Source organism: Cebus imitator, unplaced genomic scaffold, assembly GCF_001604975.1.
Source record: "Cebus imitator isolate Cc_AM_T3 unplaced genomic scaffold, Cebus_imitator-1.0 Scaffold669, whole genome shotgun sequence".
NCBI lineage: Eukaryota > Metazoa > Chordata > Mammalia > Primates > Cebidae > Cebus > Cebus imitator.
The window spans coordinates 91219-108869 of record NW_016107984.1 but is presented as its reverse complement, the minus strand read 5'-3'; positions in this window follow the sequence as shown (position 1 = coordinate 108869).

The following is a 17651-nucleotide window of genomic DNA, read 5'->3' as shown; positions in this document are numbered from 1 at the left end:
TGTGGCATGGGTGCCTCACACCATGGCAACTGGATTCCAAGAATGAGATTGCCAAGATATCCATCCAGAAGCTGCAAGGCTCCTTATGACCTGGCCTCAGAAGTCCAGTAGTTCCCTTCCACCACATTCTATTGGCCACACAAGTCCCAGAGACCATCCCAGACTGAAGGGGAAGGAAATCAGAGCCCACTTCTCAATGGGAGACATGAGAAAGGAGGCCATCTTTAATTTGCTATGAGGAAAGTGGAGAGAATAGGAAAAGCAGAGGCCATACTGAATGGGTAAACTTGAGAATCATTGCAGTAAGAGTTTAGTGCAACATAGAATAAATTAAATTAAGTCAACAGAAAGCTGGGTGGCATGCTTTTAGGCACTAGGTACACAGGAATCAGTAGGACACCTTTTCTTGTCTTTCAGCACTCATGTTCATTTAGGACACAGACATTAGAGGGACAATCACTCAGATTTTAAGTTTTGAAACAGAAATGGCTGTTAGTTCATGAATCCATCCATCCATCCATCCATCCATCCATCCATCCATCCATTCACCCACCCACCCACCCATTCATCTATCTACCTGTTCATCTATTCACCCATCCATCCATGCATTAATTTTTTATTTATTTGTTGAGGTCCTGGAGCTAAGATCTTAGATCACTGAGCTTACATTCTAATGCGGGGAGAGATAGACCCATTGCAGGCAGTGATATGAAGAAAATAAGATGAGGAGGGGCAGTAAAGGGTGGGGTGGAGGGGAGCTGCATTCCAGTTAGGGTGATTGGAGAAGTTTTCTTAGAGGACAGGAGAGATAGAATGACACTTTTGGGAGGAACAGGATCCAGCCAGGTAAATATCTGGAGCAGAAACTTCCAGGAAAATGCAAAGGTTCCTGGGGCACAAATGGGTTTGGGGTGTTCAAGGACCAAAAGAGGGCAGTGTCGCTAGAGCTCTGTGCCCAGGGAGCAGGGCTGTGCTGTGAGAGGTCAGGGAGGCCTGAGGCAGTGCTGGGCATGCAGAGGGTCCAGGGCTTGCCCTTCCTGGGTCCACTGCTCTGCACAGAGCAGGTGATATGAGGGCAGGTCCTCAGGGATAAAAGCTGCATGTGGTTCAAGTGAGTTTATAATGAGGGCGGGGTCACGGGAGGCTCAGGTTGGAGGCAGAGGAGGATACTAATAAAGATGACTAATGTTTAGTTATCCTAATCGTGTTCTTCTCACAGCCCCATTTAAACCTTATAATCTATGCAAAATGGGTACTCTTATTATCCTAAATACACGGTCAGTGATCAGCAGCCACTTTCCTGGTTTGCTGACTTTGAAGTCCCCTTAGGAGGCACCTAGGTGGATGTGTGTAAATAAACCATTGAGATTATACCTTGCTCATATTTGGCACTCAGTAAAAAAGTGTTGTATGTAATAGGGGTGAGATATAGAATTCGAAGTAGCTCCTCCATGGTGCTGAACCTGAGCAGGTAGATGTGTCTGTTACAGCTTGCTGGGCAGAAGATGAAGTTGCTGAAATGTGAATTCAAATCTGCTCTACTTTCCAATAAGGACTTTTTGTGTTCACGTGGTGGTCATGTGTTTCTTTTTTGGGTGATGAGTCTGTGAACTCCATTCCTTGTTTAGGCAGAGCCTTTCCCACCTTCATTTGGTAGAGCCCAGTTCCTACTGAAGGCATAGGACCCAGACCCCGAGAACCAGATGCACCAGCCTGGGCTTTCGCCAGAAGCAGGGACACAGAACCTGTCTTAGAGGCATCATTAGAGGACTGGACATCATGGCCAGAGACCGCAGACACAGAAGACCCAGGGCATGTCCAGAAACTGGGCTCAGGGGACCTCGTGGTGCCATCTGCATATCTGAGCCCATGGAGGTCCTCTGGTCTATTCATTTCTCTGGTCTATTCATGGAGGTCCTCTGGTCTATTCAGTTCTCTCATTTTGACTTAATTTTGTTTTTGCTGGCTTTTTTTTTTTTTAAGAACTTATCACGAAACTAACTTCATTATATTTTTCCCAGTTAGATTTTTGTGTTAAATATCTTCACTGTCCTGGTGACTTCTGGTTCTCGTTTTCTTGATGCACACAATGTCCTCAGCCTTCTTTGGATTTTCTGTACACTTCTTGACACCCTGCATGACTCTCTGCACAGATTCACCCTCCAAAGTGCTTGCTGCAGACTGGCTTTTGGTCTTTCTTGATCTCAAACGCATGGAGTCTGAATTTCCTATTTCTCCTTTCCCTTCCTGATTCTGCACGAGAATCCTCGTGCTCTTCTGCCCTTAGCTCTCCTCTGCCACCTTAGGCTTTCTTAAAAAATTGCCCAGTTCATTTACATGATCACATTAATTGTGCAGAGTTGAGGGTGGTTCTCTCGTAATTATTTAGTCTCCACTATGTCGGTGGTTATACATCCTTTCTTATTGCTAATGCTATTTGTGTTTGATTTTCTTCTTTTTTTCTTGGCCTGACTTAAAGAGGTTTGTCTGTTTTATTTTTATTTTAAAAATAACCAACTGTTTATTTTTACTTCTCCACTGTGATTTCCCCCTTTATTTCTTTAATGTTTGAGTTCGTATATTTTTTCTATTTATTTTGGATTAAATTTTATTATTATTTTGCTATATCCTTGTGTCAAGTGCTTAATTCATTTATTTCATTAATTTGACTTCTAAAAACTCAGTTAATTCTCTAAGTTTTCCTCTATGTCCTACATCGAGCAAACTCCAAGGGTTTCTGTAGGGGGCATACTAATTGTAATTCAATTTCAATTTTGTTTTCCATGTGTAGGCCCAGATTTATTTGAATGTCGAAGTGCTTAGAGTTGTTGGCTCTTCTTTTGTTATTAAAGTCGGTTTTATTACACTGTGGTTAGAGAAAATAGTATGAAGGATTTTAATTTTAGATAAAGCATAAATATCTTTTTCAGCCCCAAACATGATACATTTCTGACAGTGTTCCAAAGATGTGTAATGGAATATATATTATCTGTTGGAATATAGTAATATATACACATACACACTGCCATGTGCATATGTTTATATATCATATTTAGTCAATGTAGTTGAATTAGCAGAGTCCTGGAGTCATCTCGATGCAAGTTTGTTGAGGCAGACTTGTCCCTTTTATCCTCAGCTGAGTCACAATTACCTAACAGGACCTGATACATATTGGAATGAAGTAAATATTTTTTGAATGAAATTCAATGGTCCCCAACCATTTTTGGCAGCAGAAACTTGTTTGGTGGAAGACAGTTTTTGCATGGTTGGTGGTAGGGGATGGTTTCCATGGATGGTGGTAGGGGATGGTTTTGGATGATTCAAGTGCATTACATTTATTGTGCACTCTATTTCTGTTATTATTACACTGTAATATAATGAAGTAATGATAAAACTCACCATAATATAGAATCAGTGGGAGTTCTGAGCTTGTTTTCCTACAACTCTGTGGTCCTCTCTGGGAGTGATGGCAGACAGTGACAGATCAGGAGGGATTAAATTCTCGTAAGGAGTATGCAACCTGTTATAGATTCCTCACATGCACAGATCACAATAGGGTTCACGCTCCCAGGAGACTCTAATGCCACCACTGATCTGACGGGGAGTGGAGGTCAGGTGGTAATGTGAGAGCCAGGAGGAGTGGCTATAAACACAAATGAAGCTTCACTCACTCACCTGCCACTCACCTCCTCTGTGTGGCCTGGTTCCTAACACCACGGACTAGTACCCATTCATGTAATTTTTCTGCATTTAAAATATATTTTATTGAGGTATTTCTGGAACCTTTGGCTGCCTAGATTTGTCATGTTATACAGTAGCAGTCATTTTAGGAATACTTATTAAATGCTTTTGGTGTGCTGGGCACTGTGCTAAGCACCAGAAATACAATGGCAAATAAAAGAACCCAGAGGCCTCCTGCACTTCATGATTCATACATTACAGCTATAAAACAGACAATAACCAAGCAGGTAACTAAATATTAATTTAAAATAATTTTGGTTGGTGCTAGGAAGGAAAGAAATGAGCAGCCTTTTCAAGGTATGGAGGGGATGGACTGCTTTTGGGATGGTCAGGAAGGTTGCCCTGGGGAGGGCACATGAAATTGAGTCCAGAGGACAGGTGGCCAGCACCGTGAAAAGCTGGGACAGGCTTCCAGGCAAAGAGAGCAAGCCTTTTATTAATGTGGCATCCTCTTCCCTCATTTGATGTGTCACCTTGAGTTCTACATTAGAAATACTGCTTCCATCTTCTTTTTGTTAGTGCTTACGTGATCCATATTTATCTATACAGTTATACACTCCATACAATTAGGTATTATGATGGTTAATTTTATGTTTCAGTGTGATGTGGCTAAGGGATGCCCAGATGACTGGTGGTGTGTTATATCGGGTGTGTCTGTGCAGGTGTTTGGAAGAGGCTGGCATTTGAATTGTGAACTGAGTAAGAAGACCCATCCTCACCAGTGTAGGAAGGCATTGTCTAATCCATTGAGGGCCTGAATAGAATGAAAAGGTGGAGGAAGAGTGAATCCATCCTCTCCTGCTTGAGCAGAGACATCCATCCTCTCCTGCCCTTAAACATTGGTGCTCCTGATTCTCAGGCTTCCCTACCCAAACCGGGACTTAGGCCATCAGCTACTGCCTTCCCTCCTTCTCAGGCCTCAGGACTCAGGCCTCATGCCTCATGTTACCACTGGCTTTCCTGCTCCCCAGCTTATAGATGACAGATCGCGGGACTTCTCAGCCTTCACAACCTCGTAAGCCACTTCCTTGATTGAGTTTCCTCTTCATACGGTCCTCCATTGGTGTGGGTGGGGATTGGTTCCAGAACCCTTGAGTATATCAAACTCCATGCTCAAGCTCCACTGTCAGCCCTGCAGAATCCATGTGTAAGGAAAGTTGGGTCTCTGCACAAGCAGCCTTCACTTGCTGGGAATATTGTGTTTTCCATCTGAGTTTGGTTGGAAAATCTGAGTATAAGTGGACCCATGCATTAAAATCTGTGCTGTTCAAGGGTCAAGTGTGGAGGATAGGCACAGGCTACTGGAGACAGATAGGGAATGTGCCTTTGGGCAAGACAGTGGTGGCAAGGTGGGCACCACTCCCAACATGACAGCAGGGATCAGTGAGTTACCAGGGGTCTGAGCACGAGTGCTAAACTGGTTGGAGGTCTTCCTTGGAGCTGGACTCAGGCTGGGAGAGAACTGTGGGGCCCGAGTGGCTCCAGCCTGCATGGGTCCAGTCAGGGACCCTGCAAGAGGAGCTCACCTGTGCATATGGGGATTCACACTGAGAGAGAGGAGAAGCCGGGGTCAGGGGCTCTGGCCCTCTTGCACTGCATGTGGGGAGAGCCAAAACTCAGGGAGGCTGCTGGGCAATGGTCAGTGCTGACAGAGTGGGTGCATCAACAGCCATGGAGTTGTGGTCATGCAGAGCCCAGCATGACAGCCTTGGCTGAGTTGTCTGTCTGGGGTTGTAGATGGAGTTGATAGACACAGGGAAGAGAGGAGGAGGGGCTTGCTTAGGGGAGAAGAAACTGAGTCGAGTTGGGGGCATGTGGAATTTGAGGTGCCTATAGGAGCCCCATTTGAGATGTCCAGTAGACAAGTGGAGGCACCAAGTTCAGCACTGGAAATGGGGCTCTGGACCCTTGAAGAGAAGCCAACAGTTGGCTCTTTGCATGAGAAGTGGTTATGGTGATGATGGGAGCTGATAAGATAGCTCAGGTTAAAACAAAGAAAGCAAGCCAAGGAAAAACCATGGTCAAGGCAAGTACAGTAAGGATTGATGGCATCCTTGAAGTACTTCTTTATCTACAAAGAGCATTCATTCTATGTCCAATGAGAATGCCAGTATTTCATTAGCACTGTTTAAAATAAATGACTCAGACGGAATTCTGGCCCCACACAACGCCTGCTAGATGGGGAAGCCTTGCTGCCTCCCTTCTGAATGGCTTGTTGCACAATTGGGCCATTCACTCTGTTTCAGGAGCTCTGTGTGTTTCCTCTTTTCCATCTTAGACCTATTTGTTAGGGAAAACAATCTACTTCTCAGGGTTTCAGGTTTATGTACTGTTGATCTATTACTTTATTTCTCTAATCTCTTTCCCACAGTCAATAGTTTTTACTACTTGGAACTGAAAACAGCCTACAGTATACCAAAGCATGAGTTAACTTATTTAGAACAAAGAAGACCCTCTGATTCCAGTGAGGTCAGGGAGGAGGCCAAACAGTCAATCCACTTGCTTAGGACATGTGGGCTAAACAGTGATTTGACTCTACATTCACTTTTCAACCAGTTGCATTGGCCTTATGGTTTTTATTAAATTGTAAATCTCTTTACCACATTGAAAATTATGGAATGCATTTCTTCTTCTCGAGTCTGTGCATCTGAAGGCCATAGGTGGACAAGTGCATGCTGCCAGTGGAAAATGGCTTTTCTGGAATATCAGGTTCAGTCCTCAGAGACTAAGAGCCCTCCACGTGGTGAGCAATAAATCTGAATTCTGCTGCATTTAATTAAGGTAATTTTCCTACTTAGCTCCACATGTGGAGATGAGATTCAATTTTATTGTGCCTAAAAGAACATGTCCTTTAAAACGGGTCACCAGAATGGAATGTGACCACAGATGGGCATGTGATGAGCCTCTGTCGCCTCGAGGGAGAAGAAGGATGCGTTCTGTCCCCTTCTCCCGCTTCTGTGGGTTTTTCGATTGCATGGATATGGGTTGTAAGGGAATGGAGTCCCTCTACAGAGATAACAGATGCAGGCGGAGGGCAGAGCAGGGTGAGAAGTTGAGCCAGAGGAGGGGACAGATTGTTGGATAATGTTTTCTTACTAGGTACAGTGTCAGTGAATAAAGATTTTGGTCACCCAGAAAGACCAAAGATCCATACTCCTGACTCTTTTGCTGAGTAATTAATAAACGTTATGGGAACCACCTAGTATCTCCTTATCCTTACTGTGAGAGTTGCTTTTATGTGTCGACTTGACTAGATTAAAGGTGCAGATAGCTGGTCAGACATTATTTCTGGGTGTGCCTGTGAGGGTGTTTCCAGAAAAGATGAGGGTTTGAATCAATGGACTGAGTAAGAAGGTCCGCCATCACCAATGTGATTGGGCACCGTCCAGTCTGCTGAGGGTCCAAATAGAACCAAAAGGTAGAATAAGGGAAAATTATCTCTCTCTCTCCTTGGGCTGGGTTGCCCCGCTTCTCCTGCCTGCCGACGTTAGCACTCCTGGTTTTCAGGCCTGAGGACTCAGGTTTGAACCTATACTGTTGGGTTTCTTGATTCTCAGGCCTTCAGGTTTGGGCCAAATCACACCACTGGCTTTCCTGGGCTCCAGGGTGCCAATGGCAGGTAGTGGGACCTATCAGCCTCCACAATCCCTTGAGCCAGTTCCCACAATCGGTGTCTTTTTATCTGTATCAAAATAGAGATGTCTCTCTCTTTCTCTATATCTTATTATTCTGTTTCTCTGGAGAATGCTAATACTGTACACAGTTCCTGAAAAGACTCTGAAAACAGCAGCATCACCACCAAGGGAACACAGAGCCTCCTGGGTCATGAGAAGCCTGAGAGGCATGACGGACGTGCCTGAGTTTCCTCCGCAGGGTTCTTGTTAGGAGGTGGCCCAACCATGCTTGGCCACATTCAGAAAAAGGAAATACATCCTCCCAAAGGGAGGCCCATTCCACTGCTGGAGAATTTCGCCTGCTAACAGGTTCTTGCTTATGTGATTTTGACCAATTCCTTTTCCAAGTCTATCCCTTTTGTTCTAGTCCATTCTCTTAGAAGAACATGGAGCCAGAACAATGACTCTTACCAAGGCCAACTCTTTATTAGGCACCAGGCAGCCAAGGTGACAAAGCACGTGGTATCCTCATCCTCCAGATGGTGACAGCTGAGAGGAGGGTGGGAGAAAACCACAAGCCCCCCAAAGTTAGGGTCTGTATTTTAGTGACTAGTAGAGCATCTGACAAAAAGTACCCTCTTCAGATAGTTTTGAGAGGCCTGGGAAACACAAGAACTACATTACCCTTCTCTGATTACTCTTCTGTCCTGTTGTCAAACTCTGGGCTTCGTCAGTGAAGCCACGCCTCCCCTTGGTGGCAACTCCAGCTAAGCTCCTGCTACCTGCCCTCCCAGCTGGCTTATGGCATCAAGCCCCACAGGATGAGTGCTCCATCCTGACTGCCATGTCTACACTGTGTCTGTGCAGTGTCTGTTAGGCCCCATCTGCCATGACCCGATGATGGCCAGCCTGGCCTGTGCAGAGCTCCGAGGAGCATGTGAATGCTTGAACACGTGTACAATGCAACCCAAACCATGGAGTCAGTGCTTCTGGGTTGCTCAGCCTACATGGCGAGGGGCACCAGGAAGTGGTGTAAACTTCTGCTCTGTGTAAACTCAGTCTGGCCAGGGAGATAACACAGACATGCAAGGAACTGCAAGGCAACTGTGGTAAGTGACAGAGAAGCTGCCAATTGGCCCTCAAGTTGAGAGGGAGAGTGATGTGCAGTGTCAGTGTGTTGTCCCAAGAGTCCTTGGCATGGCTGAGGAGCTTCACACCTGAAGGATGGCTGGTGAGACCACTGGTACGTCCCTCATTAGGCACCATGTGTAATAGCCTTGTTCGTGTATTGAGAAATACTCAGGCTTCCTGGAGGATTGATCCATGCACAGTTGCTGATAGGAAGCTGACCATGTGCTAGAGGGGGCTGCCCCGGTGCCCCAGGCAATCCAAGTCCCTGCTGTCTAATTGGGTGGATGAAATACATAAATATGTAATAAATGAATATATAGGGTGTACAAGATGGGGTGGGCAGGGAAGGGCTCATGCAGCGGGGACGTCTGAGCGAGACCGGCTGGCAGCAAATGGATGGCACAGTCTGTAGTCAGGTGAGCAGGAGTGATGGGTGGACTCCATGTGGGACACCAGGTAAGGGGCACTAGGAGAAGTGGGGAGCACCAGGGTCCAGGCCCTCTGTGACCTTGCCCTGCTGTTTAAGGAGGCCAGTGCATTCTGCATTGGTGACCACCTAGTTAGGGTGGCCAGAGTGAGCAAATAAAACACAAGATGCCTAGTTAAATTTGAATTTTAGATGAAGAGTAAATAATTTCTTAGTATGTACTACAGAAAGGAAAGTATTAAAATTCTCTGTTGTGGAAGCAAATATAAAACTAGATAGAAGAGGCCAGGAATGGTGGCTCATGCTTGTAATCCCAACATTTGGGAGGACTGTTCAAGTCCAGGAATTTGGGAGCAGCCTGGGCAACATAGTGAGACCCAGTACCTGGTGTGGTGGCATGCTCCTGTTGTCCCAGCTACTCAGGAGGCTGAGTCAGGAGGATTGTTTGAGCTCAGGAGGTGGAGGCTGCAGTGAGCTGTGATCATGTCACCGCACTCTAGCCTGGGTGGCAAAGCGAGACCGTGTCTCAATAAATAAATAAATAAATAAATAAAGTCATAGTTAGCATTGCTAGTGGGAGGAGACAGGCAGAAAACTTAGAAAACTATAGGTTGGCTGACCTCCCCTCAGCTTTGCCAAGAGACCAGTCTATGCCATGGCCAGTGATGGACCCAGCCCAAGGTACAGACAGGTAATTGGGGTTGGGGAGAGTGTAGATGACCAAGTCTGGTTCTTCCTCCCTGCAGGACCCACTACAGAAATGAACAGTGGGGGACTACAGTCCTCACCCTGGAGCCAAGATGGTGAGGTGACAGAGTGTCATAATAGCTGTTCAGAGCCAGGACCCAGGGATCAAGCTGAGCTGAACACCAACTGGGTGCTGTGGGCAAGCAATCCCTTATTATATCTAAGGCAGATAAGAGAAGGACTTAACTCCTAAGGATGTTGTAAGGGTTAAATTAATTAATGTAGGGAAAGATATTAGTAACATTCCTGGCCCACAGTATCTATTTTATTTTAATTCCTAAGAAAATATAGTATCTGTGTGTTTGCTTTGTCGACCAGACTGTATTGCAGATGACTTAAGACCAGGCAGCAAATTTGAGGTGGAGCCATGGTTATCAGAATGGCTGCCCAGACCACAAAGCTGATTTATCTCAATCATAACAGCAGCAAATTCCTGTTATTGTAATGAATCACAGCATGTATGCGCACAGATGCAGGCACTGGGGTTCAGAGGGCCGGGCTGTGCGGGGAGGGTAACGAAAAGCAGACACTTGTACGGCTCTAACAATGTGTGTAGCAACCGAACCTGCAGCCTGCTTACACAAAACAGGCCATAATGAAATCCAGTTTCCAAACGGAATATTTTTCCTGAATGATAAGGTATTGCATATGGTTCTTTTCCCATTGTGTAGTAATTCCTTCCAAAGCAAACATTTTAAAGATTTTAACTGAGGTTGGAAAACTAAAACTTGCCTCAGTATAAAAATGTCGAAGCCATCTGCTAGAAAATCACAGCTCTGCAATATATAACATGCAGAGCTGTGTTGCTCGAACTAATTTAATCATAAAATGCCATTTCCTCCATCCGAAGGGAAACATTTCTACTTGGCCACTAGAGCTTTCTGGAGAAAGGCATTTATATTTGCAATATGGTATATTAGTAATTTTGAATTTCAAAGAGAAAACAGAGCAGGGATTTTGGAAAACAAACGTTGAAAGGATAATTTCAATTCTTTGCAGATGATTTTGATAGAAAAGTTTTTGTTAAAGCAACTGATGGAAACTGAGAAACATGACCATCAGTTTGAAGGAAAATAATTGAGTTGTACTGTTTGCATTTTATTTTGCACACATTGAACAATTAAAAGATTTTATGTAGTATGAGAACAAAACCCCCCAAACACCAGTGCAATGGCAGAAAGCTGGGAGTCAAATCAGGCAGCACACACACGAACACTGCATTCATATGATGAAGACCACATTTCCGAGAAGCTTTCTGAAAAGAATCTGTGTGTGTGTGTGTGTGTGTGTGTGTGTGTCTATATATATGTGTATATATATATATGTATATATATGTGTGTGTGTATATATATATATATATATATATATATATATATATTCTTCTTTTTTCCTGCCAGAATCTTTTGTAGAACGATCTTCAAGTTAGTTTTGGGACATAGGTTCCAGTATTGCTCCATTAATTGGCATAGATTGACTGTATCTTATTCAAATATTAATTGACAGCTGTTTTCTTAGATCTTTTTGCATAATGTGGTGTTCAATGAACAAGCAGGGTTTTAAACATGACAACGCCCTGTATTTGAGAAAGTTTATGTTATATATGTGTCTGTTAATTTAGTAGTTATGAGTTTAATGCTAACTTTGAGCTCTTTAGACACAGGTCCTCATATATATTAACAAAATCAGCTGTGTGCCTTAACCAACAGTGAGCATATAGTTTTTTAAATGGGCCTCTGAATTGAACATTTAAAAAAACCCTTCTGCATCCTATTAGGTATTGATTAACCTGCAGGAGGGTAATCCTAGTAAGCAAATGTAATCAAGATTCTCCTTCCCCAGTGATTCCAAGGGCAGCCTGGCTCTCCTGGTCCAGTGCTTCCTTTACTCAAATAATCTCTAATGTGTTCCTAGATCCCAGTGCCACTCTGTGCATCAAACTGTATATGTATTTGGAGTACCAGCGCTCAGAATTTGGAGCTGGGATTTTGTTGACACGGTCTTTTCTCTGATTGTCACCTACCATTTCTTCTTTGGTTTGCCTTTCATTTTAATGCCAGATTTCTAAGTGTAAGAAAGGAGGGTGGGGAGTGGGCAGAAGTCATTGTTTCCATCTTGAAAGTCAACATCAGTATTTCCTGTCCTGGGGACCAACCAGTGCCTCTTGTTTCTGGAAACGCTACAGCATTCTACTTCAATTTTAATCTGGATAACACCAAAGCTTTTCCTTAAATTCACCACTGGAGTTAGCTCATAGATGCACTGATTTTGTGTATCGTTTCTCCTCCTTAATATCTCTCACACAGATGCCATTGACCTTTAGATGGGCTGCACAGTGTGGGGTCCTGTGCCATGGATCTACTTCTCCAGGGACCAGGATCTTGAGATCTTCAGGCTGGGTTTCCATGGAGGCCTGGAGCTGCTTTTCCTCCTGCGTAACTGCACTCAAAACAGCCTGGTTGCTCTAGAATGGAGACTTGGGCAACTCCTTCCTGCTCAGATTTGCTCACCTCAGGGAAATGCAAATAGAAGCAAGCTGCAGGCAGCTTCACCCCTAAGTCCATGGGTTCTCAGCTGGTAATGTCCTCTTATGGCTGTTAACCCATGATGTCAATCCTGTAGCAATCTAAGGCTTGAGAAAAATTAATCTTCTGGAAAATTCCAAGACTACATCTTAGGGAGCCTGGCTTTATCTCTATGTCTTGGATCATACAAGGGTATGCTTTTAATTTCACACTAGAACTCAAAGAGTACTGGCCAATGGATGTGTTTCCTAGAACTATCCCAGTGTGTTCACCATACAGAGGAAGATTCTGAGATTCAAGACTCAAGACTGAAGAAAATCATTATTTTTATTATTTTAGTCTTATACACAAAATGGTACCTACTGAATAAGCAGGTTTTTAATAGGTGACTTATATATAAACAAAAAGAAACACTTTATCTTCTAGATCTATTCCAGTTTTTCAGCAGCTGTAGATTTAAATGCAAACTTTTAGCCCACAGGATAAGAAGAAAGCAAGTCCTGAACGTGGGCCAGCACCAGGATTCAAGCCTCTGACTCCAAGGCAAGGGTTCGTCATCTTGAATCGTGCACAAATTTTTACATAGCGCCAGAGGAAACTGCTTGTACTTTCTGTTGTAGGTAAGACTAACCTTTGCTTATTTTTACTTCTCATGAATAAATAGCTGCAAGAAGAACTACTGGAACAAAGACCCTTAATGAGCTTTTGCTAGATATAAATAGGGAGTGTGAGCCACAGTGTGGCGGAAGAACGGTTTCCCTGAACTGTCCGCCATGGGGGGACTGTGTGGTGTTCTTCAGTGCACTCATCTTGTCAGTGATGTGTAGACCTTGATGTGCTTTCTAAGTATGTGCTGACTTTATTACAAGTGAACCTGTCCTCTTGTTTTTTCCCTAATACATATTCACTATCTTTATACCTTTCCTTTCTCCTCCCACAAACTTTCTACTCATATCTATTGCCCTTTTGGAGGCAATAGTCTATTTTTTCTCAGAGGCTTATGAGATTTTAAATGTAATGATAATGTTAAGATTTTTTGACAGGTACTTTATATTTTCCCAGTTCATTATGTATATTTAAATGTTTCACTACTATTTTACAACATACATCTTTTCTTAAATTTTCCATGGTTTTATCTCTTAGCCATTGTACTTTTGGTTTCTGTGGTATATTCCTGGGGAGTCTCTCGCTGTGTTGAAGACCCTTTGGTTCCTCTAAATCGGTAACTTTAGCTCCTGCAATGAGAAAGCTTTTCAAAGGGAGAGCATGACCATTTCCATATAAAGTACAATGTTGCTTTGGGGTTTAAGATTTTATTCCTAGGCGTCATCATTTCTTTTTAAATTTAACTTTGTTATGGAAAATATTAAGCATATGTAGAACAAATAGTATAATGAAACCTCACTTATTCATATCCTATTTTTAATAATGATCAGCATTTAGCTATTCTTATTTCACCTACCTGTTTACTCTGTTTTTTACTTTCCTGGAGTATTTTAAAGCAAATTCTAGATATCATATTTTGTTCATGATACTTCAGTATATATCTTTCACAGAAAATGATTCTTGAAAAAACATAACCATTATATTCTTTTCACATCAAATACAACAAGCATTCATACTTTAGTAAGTATTCACGTAAAAATTCACATCAAAATTGTTCTTTTATGAATGCATACTTTGCCAATATTTTCTCCCAATCTTTAGGCTGTTTGTTCACCTTGTTGCCTGTATCTTTTACTGTGCAGAACGTTTTTAGTTTAATAAAATCCCATTTGTTTATTTTTGTTGCATTTGCTTTTAAGTTCTCAGTCATAAATTCTTTGCCCAAACAAATGTCCAGAGGAGTTTTTCCTTGGTTTTCTTTTAGAATTTTTATAGTTTCTGTGGCTACTTTTAATTTTTTGATCCATTTTAAGCTGATTTTTGTACATGGTGACAGATATGGGCCCAGTTTTATTCTTGTTCACCAACATATGATTAAAGAAAATATGGTGTGTGTGTGTATATATATATATATATATGTGTGTGTGTGTGTGTGTGTGTGTGTGTGTATACATATCATATTGATATTGGTGTATATATATACACACACACACACATACACACACCATAAAATATGTGTATATTTTACAATATAAAATATGGTATGTGTGCATATACACACACACACACACACACACACACACACATATATATGTACACACACACACACACACACACACACACTCCCTGGAGTACTACTCAGCCATAAAAAAGAATGAAATCATGTCTTTTGCAGTAACATGTATAGAACTGGAGGCCATTATCTCAAGTGAAACAATCCAGAAACAGGAAGTCAAATACTGTGTATTCTCATTTATAAGTGGGAGCTAAATAATGTGTCCACATGGATGTAGAATGTGGAATAACAGACACTGGAGACTCAGAAAGTGGGAGGGTGAGAGGGCAAGGGGGGGATGAGAAATTACCTAATGGGACAATGTCTACTAATCAGGTGATAATTACATCAAAAGTCCATACCTCACCACTATGAAATTTAGCCATGTAACAAAACTGCACTTGTACCCCCTAAATCTATAAAAATAAAATGGAAAAAGATACAGAATGGAATAGTATACTGCAGTCATAATAAATGAATCTCAGCTAAAGATAAAAATCATTGTCCTTTTGCAGGTGCTTTGCTGGATTCAGGACGCAGACAAGGTCCACACACTGTGGTTGGGTGATGTGTCTCTTAGCTCTTTTAATCCATAATGCCTCTTCCTCTCTTTTTAGAATGCATTTACTTGTTGAAAAACTTGGCCACAGGTCATTTTTCTGTAGAGTGGATCATGTTCTGGATTTAGCCAAATGCCCTCTTGTTGAAGATTTATCTTCCACGCTTTCTGCAGGTGGTTATATCCTCCAGGGATTGATTAAACTCAGGTCTTCTTTTTTTTTTTGGCAAAATCACTTCATATGAATGCTGTGCATTTTCTGTTGCACCTTCATCACATCAGGAAGAAACGATATCTAGACTTCCTGCTTTTAATGCTGTTAAGATTGGTGAGTCAGGTGTCATGGACCTTGGAGTTATCAATCGTCTACATTTCTATTGGCAATTTCCTCCAGAATTCAGAAATCGGTTGTGAGCGTGATGGTTGGGAGTGCTGGATTGGAGTCAGACACCTTCTGTTTGAGTAACAGCTCTGAAAGTCACTTGTCATGCCACCGCTAGGTCGCTCAAGCCCTCAGACCTTTCAGGGCTGACTCAGCTTTAGGAGTGGATACTCCACTTTTGAGTGGGACTATTGTTTGAGTGGGTTGAGTTCTGTGAGCTGGGCTTTGGCCCAGGTGCAGAAGAGTGGTAGCTGTAATTTAGTGGCATTGGTTTCAAGCAGATGGAATTTGTTTAGATGACCTTAAAGGTCTTTCCAAATCTGATGTCTTAAATGAATTATCAGATGGCCTATAGTTTGGTTACCACATATTAAGGGTAAATCTGAGGTAGGAGCACTCATCATTCAGTTGTAATAGCTCAATAGAGATAATAATTCTGCCAGATTTGGGTCCTGTGGGCAGAGCTGAGAGGTCTGTAAATTCACATTCACTCTTCGAGTCCTGGTTTATAGCAGCCTGCCAAGTGTGTCACTAAGATGAAGATAGATGATAATGACTACATTTTGGTAATTCATTTACTTTACTAAAATCAGTGCTCAGTCATGTTACAGGCGAGACTCCATCTGGTTCCCATCAATGATGGAGGGAGCCCCGTGTCTGGACAGAGGGCTGCATCTGTGCCTGTGCAGGAAAGCTGCATGGATTATCCAGCAAATCACGGTATAGACCACCAGCTGGGCCAGTCCAGGTCCAAGCCAGCCAGGTGACTCTCTCCTGCCGTTCATTCACTTCTTCGTTCGACAGGTACTGTGGACACCTGCTGTGTGCCAGGCACCGCTGAGGTGCCTGAGGGGAGATCAGGAGCTGATGCGTATTCCAACTGAGGGGTGGCAGTATAACCAAAAACGGACATAATCCCCAAATCATAGAGCACGACATGGGTGATGCAAATTATGGCAAAGAAAGCTTTGTGCACACTGAGGGGTTTCATGTTTCCTGAGAAGGATGTGGATTGTAATTTAAGGTAGGATGGGGGTTGGTCCGAGATGTGAGCCTGGCTGACAAGATCAGGCAGGAAATGTCTTCTTCAGACCCCACCTGCTCAGTAGAACACCTGCTTGGCACTGTTCTGGGCCTTAGTGTAACTACTGAGCATAAGATGGCCATTGCCACTTGGCATTGCTGCCCTGGATGCCCGGATCGTGGTGCTGCCTGTCCCTCTGCTGCCTCCTCTCTGTGTCCCCTCAGTGGTCCTGAGCCCCATTCCCTCCAGGGTTGTCTTCAGGCCATGACTTGCAAGTTGGCTCTCCCTGGGGCTCACGGTGCTTCATTCATTCCTAAAGGTGCCTTCTCCTCCCTACCCTGATGTAGAGTAAAAGGTTTCCTGATCCCATTGCTTTGTCAGGACAATATTTCTTCCCAGGGAAGACTCTCTTGGCACATTTTAGGCACTTCTGGAAGAACACCATGTCATCATCATAATCACCATCATCATCAGATCTTCCCCAAGCCCCATCTGGGAGGGTCGCGTGGGAGCCACACGTGGACTTAGTTAGGGAGCTCTCCCGAGCCTGAAGTGATGGCTGGCCCAGCCCAGGCTTTTGTTTGCCACAGGAAGACAGCTTTGTGCAAACCCTTGTTTAACCTGGCCTTCCCTCTTTAGAAAGAGAATGTTCACCAGATGAATCATGCCTAACGTGCTCACTGGAGCCAGAGGACTTTGGCTCCCAGGCTGTTTACTTCAGCCCAGACTTTGTCCTGTAAGTGTTCTTAGGAAATGACAATGAACAGAAAATTGTCATTGTTTTTGCTGAAAAAAAAAAAAAAGGTTGAATAGTTTCCCTGGCCCAGGCTGGCTGGTAGCAACCCTGGCCTCAGCATGCTCCTCAGCGCCCTACTCTCCCCAGCAGGGCCAGTGTGCCCTCGTCTGTCCACACTGCTCTGTGACCAGGTGCCCTGGTGTGCGCTTGCCCAGGGGCTGGCTGTGCACAAGATGACACATGGTTTGCGTTGATGTCTCATGGGCTCACATGGGCAAGGCTGTGCTGTGGCTGTGCCGGGGACCTGGTGCTCATGTGGGGCCCTCACCTGGTTTCGCTGTTGAATTCCTCCCACCACTGCCTACCTTGGGTGGGAGGGCACCTGGCCTTCAGGCAGGGTGGACTTGGAGAAGCAGAGGTGCTGCAGGCAGGGTCTGTATTTGGGTTTTGGCAGCCTGGCTGAAATCCCGCCTCTGCCACCTGCCAGCTGTGTGTGAGTGGCCAGGTTCCTTGACCCACTCTGAGTTACAGTGTTCACTTGGCTCTGTTTCTAGACCTGGGATATGGCTCTTTTGGCCTCTTTCCTGTTTGTGGCATTAGAGGCAAT